Consider the following 8,685-nt stretch of genomic DNA (forward strand, 5'->3'; position numbering starts at 1 on the left):
GCTCACACAATGATCTCGTCAAATCACTATTTTGATTGGTTCCGTTATCAGTGATGATTGACTAGGGAATCCCGATAGATAATGCTATTTTTGATGAAGTCATCTTTAATTTTGTTCGTCACCGACTTGTGAGAGGTAGCTTCGAACCATTTGGTAAAGTAGTCAATTGCGATAAAAATGAATTTGTGTCCATTGGATGTTGTTGGCTCGATTGGAACAATGACGTCCATCCCCCAAGTTGCAAATGGCCAAGGTGAATTATTAAAATGGAGTTCGTTGGGAGGAACTCGGATCATATATGCATGAGTCTGGCATTGGTGACATTTTTTAACATAGCAAATATAATCTGTCTCCATAGTTAGCCAAAAATATCCCGATCTCAAAATCTTCTTTGCCACTATAAAACCGTTCATGTAAGGACCACATGTTCGTGATGTATCTTTTCAATCAACCTGCTAGCTTCTTCAGCTTCGACGCACCTTAGCAAACCCAAGTCGGGAGTCCTCCTATAGAGGATTTCTCCACTTAGAAAGAATTGATTCGCTAACCTCCGAATTGTGCGCTTTTGTAGACTTGTTGCATCTTCTGTATACTCACCGTTCTTCAAATATCTTCGAATGTCATTGTACCAAGGTTTTCCATCAGGCTCTTCCTCAACATGAAAATAGTATGTTGGTTGCTCATATATATGAATGTGAATGGGATCAATGTAATTATGATCAGGATGTTGAATCATAGAAGACAAAGTGGCTAAGGCATCTGTGAATTCATTCTGGATCCTTGGTACATGTTTCAATTCAGTCTTTATGAACCTTTTGCACAACCTATACATGCACTCCAAGTATGGTAACAACTTCTGATTCTTGGTTGCCCCCTCGCCTCAAACTTGATGAATCAATAAGTCTGAATCTCCTATTATCAGTATTACATGGACATCCAAGTCAATCGCCCGTCGGAGTCCCAATATGTAAGCTTCATATTCGGCCATGTTATTTGACCAAAGGAATCTGAGTTTCGTCGGTATTGGATAATGCTGCCCAGTTGGTGAGATCAAAACAACTCTGATGCCAGATCTGCTCAAATTCTTAGCTCCATCAAAAACAACCTCCAACCATCATATTCTTCATAAATGTCTTCCCCCACGAAAGCTACTTCCTCATCTGGAAAGTAAGTCTTCAACGGTCTATAATCATCATCTACAAGGTTCTCTGCCATATGATCCGCCAATGTATGTGCCTTCACTGCTTTTTGTGCAACATACACTATGTCAAACTCGCTCAATAGTATCTGCCATTTAGCCAGTTTACCTGTAGGCATGGGTTTCTGAAATATATACTTGAGAGGATCTATCTTTGAAATCACATAAGTAGTGTGCGAGTAGAGGTGTTGTCACAGCTTTTGGGTGACCCAAGTTAGAGCACAACAGGTACTCTCCAATAGAGAGTATCGAGCTTCATATGATGTAAACTTCTTGCTCATGTAATATATCGCCTGCTCCTTCTTTCCTGTTTTGTCATGTTACCCCAAAATGCAACTGAAAGCATTATCCAATACCGATATGTATAACAACAATGGCCTACCAAATTCCGGTGGAACCAACACAAGAGGATTGGACAAGTAATCTATGATCTTGTCAAATGATTGTTGACACTCGTCTGTCCATTTCACTGCAGCATCCTTCCTCAACAACTTGAAAATAGGCTCACAAATAATAGTAGACTGGGCTATGAAACAACTTATATAGTTGAGTCGTCCCAAGAAACTCATTACCGCTTTCTTAATTTTCGGTGGAGGAAGATCACGAATGGCTTTGATTTTCGATGGATTCAATTCTATACCTCGACGATTGACAATGAAACCCAGAAGCTTTCCAGCAGGAACTCCAAAGATACATTTTCCATGATTCAACTTCACATTATACTTGCGCAGTCTGGAAAAGAACTTTCGTAAATCATCTAGATGATTCGAACCCTTCTTCGACTTGATGATGACGTCATCTACATAAACTTCAATTTTCTTATGGATCATGTCGTTAAACAGAGTAGTCATTGCCCTCATGTATGTAGCCCCAATATTTTTTAACCCAAAAGGCATTACCTTGTAGTTGTAGACACCTTACAGTGTGATGAAAGAAGTTTTCTCAGGATCATCCTTGTGCATTTCAATTTGATGATAACCGGCAAAGCAATCCATGAATGATTGTGTTTCATGCTTAGCACAGTTGTCAATCAGGATGTGTATGTTGGGCAATGGAAAATTATCCTTGGAACTAGCCTTGTTGAGATCCCGATAATCCACACAAACTATGACCTTTCCGTCTTTCTTGGGCACTAGAACGTCATTTGCAAGCCATGTTGGATACTCCATCACTTGAAGGATTATAGCATCTAATTGCTTTCATATTTCTTCTTTGATTTTCAAACTCAACTCAGGCTTGTATTTTCGGAGCTTCTGCTTCACTGGAGGGCATGTTGGATCAGTGGGCAACCGATGAGCTACGATTGAAGTGCTTAGCCCAGTCATATCTATATAGGACCGGGAAAAAATATCCTTATTCTCTATGACACACTCGGTATACTCCTTCTTGTCATCTTCCGTCATATGGATGCTTACTCAGGTCTCTTGTGTTACCTCCGAATTTCCCAGATGTACCACATCTGTTTCCACTAAGTTTGGATTGGGTTTTTCCTCGAATTCCTCAACCTTTCTGATTAACTCTTCGGATACTTCACTTTTCTCGACCTCTTCTAAGTCATTAATGTTAAGTTGCGCAGTTTTATTATATGCCATAATCTCAGATTCAACATTTTTATAACAGATTTTGTTGGAAGAAATAAATACACACAAAACCCAAAAGAGTTGTTAGGTCGTGCACCGACACCCATTTTTATGAAAAATGGGGCGCGATAAAATGGTGACTATGCTGGGGAATATGGAGATGGAGATTGAGGGTATGGAGCTTTGGTACTTATAAGGGGTTTTGGTTCCTTGAGACATCATTACCAAACCTATTTTCTTCTGATTTTCTGCTATTCCACCAGATTGTAAAGCTTTGTTGGTAGCTTGTAAGGCTTCCATATTGATAATAGTCCCATTTTTTATGCACTCTTCAATTCTTTCACCTAGTTTGATGATATCAACAAGACTCTTCTTAGCCACGAGCATCATCCTGTCATAATATTGTGGCTCTTAGGCGCGAATGAAATAATATTTTATCTGAGATTCCTCTATAGGTGGTCTGGCCCAAGATGCCTCAGACCTCTATCTTATGGCGTAGTCCCATAAGGATTCACTAGCTTTTCTGTAAGTTTTGGATGTAGAACCAGTCGGGTGCATTCTCAACACTAAATCCAAACTTGTTCATGAAGTCTGTGGCCATGTCCACCCACTCAACCCATTTCTGAGAGTCTTGTTCAATATACCATGATAGATCCTCCCCGGTGGGATCCTCATAAACAACTTCATGTGTATCCTCTCATCTCTTCCCACCCCTACAAGCTTGTCACAATACATTCGCAGGTGGGCTTTGGGATCTCCAATGCCATTGAACAGTTCAGACTTTGGAAGATTGTATCCTTCAGGCAGTTCTACGTTGGGGTGCATGCACAAATCCTCATAGCTCAGTCCTCCCAACCTCTTGATCTCTTCAACATGTTGCACTCTGTTGGCCAAATTATCCAATCTCTCAGTCAGGGATTTTATCAAAAGGTCCTTTTAGGAGGACTATGATTTGTGGTAGTCATGGGTCACGGGAGCGGTTTCCACATATATGGGGTTAATGTTGTGATTTCTAGGAGTGTATGAAGGGTTTACATTATGGTTTGGAATTGGTTCTGGAACGCTTGGCTTATTTTGGTGGTTGTATTGATAAAGTGGGACTTGGGTATTTTGGTTATGAAGTGGTGAGAAAATATTAGGCTGAGTGGGATTAGGTCGGGTTGTATTGAGTGGAGGATTGTTTGGTAAAGTCGTTTGGTTAGTGAGAGGGAGGTTGTGTATATTTTCCCCAAAAGGAGTTTCGAGAGAAATGGACAACTTAGCCAACTCGTGCATGCTGGCCACTTCTTCCTCTAGTTCCAGGATTTTGCGCTCAAGTCTTACGACAAGATCATTTGAAAGTTGTCCTCCTTCAGAAGTCTCAACCCTTTCGTTGGTGCTGTTGTTGTCAACCATTTTACCCTTGTCCTTGTAGCTTGCCCTATAAAGAGGAGGAGAAGGGGGGTCCTTTTAGATCTTGTATGGGACAGAGTGGAAGACTAATCAACCTTAAGGAATGGGAAAACAACAGAATCAACAGAAAAAAGATGTTAGATATTAGAGCAAATTATAGTAATAGCACATTGTTTGCAATAAATGCCCTAAATTCAAGGGACCTCATTGAGCCAGAGATAGGCCTAAGACGACATATAAGTGATGCACAATAATTAATTTCAAGCCTTATTTGCCAACTTGGAGCTTAGAGTTAGAGAATTAAAGGGAAAACTATCTTTATATATATTGAATAAATTCAATTTATTACATCATAGAGTAAAGCAAAACTAGAAGTTAAAGGGCTAGGGATAACATGGGGAAATAAAATCCTAAAAAAAGAACTTCAAAAATATTGGTCTCCAATGTTTGGTGCAGTCTGCTCTCTCAATTTCAGGGTCATGTCATAATCATTGTTAAGAAGATTGTGTGCCCACATTCTTTCAATTTCATCACCAAAACCAGGAAGGCCTCCTTCACTTAAGTCCTTATGCTCAACATCCTCTAAGATCCATACGTAATACTCGGGTGTGCAGTATGGTCGATGCTCTCGGATGTCGATAGTCATCACTCATTCACAACTTTGCAGTATGGTGTCAACTTGTGGCGTTTCTGGCCTAAAGTTATACCCATAGTGGCCCATATAAGATCGTAAAGGTATCATTTGGACTTGTCCGAATTGGCAGAGGACTCGGAATGGTGCATATGGTTGAACCCCATTTAGGCCAATAAGCTCAATGAAATAGAGCTCATGTTTTCTAACCATGGCGCGACGTGACCCTAACCACTGATATTTCCATTGGATTTGATTACCAGACCGCTCTATTAGATACATAAACCAGTCTTCCGTTCCTACTGGGGGGAAGAAACGCAACATCCTTATGGGGTGACTAAAGATTTTGTTTCCCATGCCATCGAAGATGTCTACCATGTCACACCTATTGTAAAAGTGTTTGGTGGCCCACAGTTGTAACAAAAGATTGCAACCCTCAAAATATCTTACTATTGGCGCATGCGGATAATGCCCTTATCATTTCTGCAAGTATCATGGGCACTATAGTCTTGGTAGGATTTGGTCCTCCTTGAGCTAACATGTGAACCACATAACCCAATGTAGTGCTAAGTTTCCCTCCCTTCATAGGAAAGACTAAGGAATGCAGTAGTGCAATGGCGAAAGCTCTCAAATGATATTTTTTCTATTGTCTAGCAGAGCAACCAAACACTTTATTAAAATGTTTATGACCATTCTTGTCACAAAAACACGAGTACAGAAATTCAAATGAAATCCATCCAGAATCTAAACAATCTATCTCCATATTGCGCTTCAGCCCTAGACTCTTCAAGAACTTCTTCGGTGATTGCTCGTGCAACACAATCATTTGACGCCCGTGACAGGGAAGGTTTACAAACCAACTAATTTTCTCGAGTGTTGGAGTTAGCTCAAAATCCCTAAATTTGAAGACCAATCTTGCGGGATCCCAGTATTTCAGCAAGGCCATAATCATGTAACGATCAAGAGCAACAAATAAGAGAAAGGTCAATCCACCCAGTAGTTTGTGGATTTCCAACTCATGGTCTTTCTTGATACTCACTTGCCATCTTTTCAGAATATCATTCACTATTACAACCATTTGCGTGTTTGGGAAGTTGGGAACGGCCATGACTACAAACAAACAACAAACAAATTCTAAACACCATTTTGGCATATATTAGGTTTGATTTAGTTATTATGACCACATTAACAAAAATTTCCCGATCTCATAATCTTCTTAGCCAATGTAAAAACGTTAATGTGAGGACCACATGTTACTGCATGTATCTCTTCAATCAACTTTCTAGCTCCTCCAGCTTCGACGCGCCTTAGCAAACCCAAGTCTGGAGTCCTCCTATAAAGAATTTCTCCACTTAGAAATAGATTGATTCACTAACCTCTGAATTGTGCGCTTTTGTACACTGTTGCATCTTCTGTATACTCACCGTTCTTCAAATATCCTTGAATGTCATTATACCAAGGCTTTCCATCAGGCTCTTCCTCAACATGAAAACAGTATGTTGGCTGCTCATATATATGAATGTGAATGAGATCAATGTAATTATGATCATGATGTTGAATCATAGAAGACAAAGTGGCTAAGGCATCTGCGAATTCATTCTAGATTCTTGGTACATGTTTGAATTAAAAATATAGTTAAATAACCTTCCCTATTTTTTCCCCGGACCCTAAAGAATACTCAGTATTCTAAAAAATAGAAATCCCGGTGAATATTCTCAGAAGTACTTCTCCACTTTGTTTTGCTCTGTTCAGATCGGTTTGGGATATAGTTTATCTTCATTGCTGATAAATATTTCTGCTTGATTGGTTAGTGTTTTCCTCATTAATTTAAATTTTCTTTTGCATCATCTATTATGAATATTGTTTTACATTTGAAACAAATAAAATGGAAGCATACAAGTCAGTCTTCTTCTACTCTGGATATGTGATGTTATGTTTACTACTCCCATCAATTGTTTGAGTTCGATATCCGTAATTTTGCTTATAATGTGTTATATGTTATACTTTGGTTTAAACATGATAATCATATAATCGATAAGTATTATTTAGTATTGTACCTATTGTTTATTTAGCAAGTTATATAAGTTTGGGAGTTCGAAGAGTCGTCATGGAAAGGAATGTTATATTGAAGTTTTTCCTTATTTTGTTTTGATATTCGTATTCTGTTTATTGATTTGGTTTTGTAATAATTTGTATGAACTTAACTCTCTCTATATATGAAATATATTTGGGGGGATCGTCTAAAGGATGAGGGGATTTACAGGGTAATTGTTTATTTTTCTTATTTTATTTTATTATGTGTGATTGTTATAGATAATCTGCCTATTTCTAAAATCACAAAATCAGGTAAGCATATCAATTTTTCTTAAAATCAACCCTTAATTATTGAGCTATCTTGTAATTAGTAGTCAAATGAGCATGTGTTAAAATCAATTCTAAAATAGTGAACTGATCTTGTATATTAATTGTGTCGAAATCCATAATTTGTTCATCGTATATATTTTTAGTATTAGATAGCATGCTCATGAGTTAAATTTGATTTCAGCATGCATGTTCACACTTAGTACCATGCCTATAGGACTCAAAAGAATAAAATCAATACTAATTAATCAGATTTAAATAAATCTAGCATGCCAAAATTTTATTCTAATAGCTTGCATGTTAATTAATTGGGTTATGACTATAGGTCTCTGCTTAATTTCTAGAGTGTTAGATAATTAATTTGTGTGTATAATTTTTGTATAAAATTGCTGATTGTTCAATTGCCTAAGTTTTAAACTAGTTAGTTTTCAGAATGTAAAAAAATATATAAAGAATTAAGTTGATCTATTTGACTAAATCATTGCTAACCTATCCATAAATTATTTCCCTATCTGTTAAGAGTTAAAATAAGCATAGTAATATTCTCTGAATTTTAATCTGAACTGTCTTAAAATAAAGTAGTTGCCTGATTAAAATCTCCCTGAAATATTTAGTTTTTGCATTTAATAAACAACCATGCCACTTAAAATCAGCTACTAAATCATTTTCTGTATCTGCTACTTGCTCGCCCTGATTAAATCTTGCTAGTAAATTGATAACTTCTGCATCTACTAAACAGCTGCCACTTACAATAAACATTTAGCATTAATAATCTTCTACTGCTTTTAAATATTTCTACCCATATGCTTCTATTTAACTAATCTGTCTTAATTAAATTGGCCAATAATTAAGTAATTTCTGCATTTTGAATAGTGTTTTGCCCCCTTAAAATCAGCTAATAAGTTAGTCTTTTCTGCCCCCTTAAAATCAACCAATAATTAAGTAATTTCTGCATTCTGAATAGTGTTCTTCAGATTGCGCTTCAGCCCTAGACTCTTCAAGAATTTCTTCGGTGCTTGCTTGTGCGACACGATCATTTGACGCCCGTGACAAGGAAGGTTTACAAACCCATTAATTTCCTCAAGTGTTGGAGTTAGCTCAAAATCCCTAAATTTGAAGACCAATCTTGCGGGATTCCAAAATTTCAGCAAGGCCATAATTAGGGGTGTTCACGGTTTGGATAAAAACCGATCCAAACTGAAAAACCAAACCAAACCGATAAAATAAAACCGATTTTACTTGGGTTTGGTTTGGTTTGGTTTTAGATTTTTGAAAACCGATAGTATTTGGTTTGGTTATGGTTTTATTCGGAAAAAACCGAAGAAATAACGAACCAAATCGATGAATTATATACATATATTTTATTAATATACATACTTAATATATTATTTTTATAAACAATTTTAAAGATCTTATACATATTTTCATTAAAATTTCTTTATAATTTACTTATTGAAAGCAAAAATGCCCAAGATGAAACATTTATCTTATTGATTTCATGTATATGAGTGTCTATGACAATT

This window comes from Solanum tuberosum, unplaced genomic scaffold (assembly GCF_000226075.1).
Source record: "Solanum tuberosum cultivar DM 1-3 516 R44 unplaced genomic scaffold, SolTub_3.0 scf00188, whole genome shotgun sequence".
NCBI lineage: Eukaryota > Viridiplantae > Streptophyta > Magnoliopsida > Solanales > Solanaceae > Solanum > Solanum tuberosum.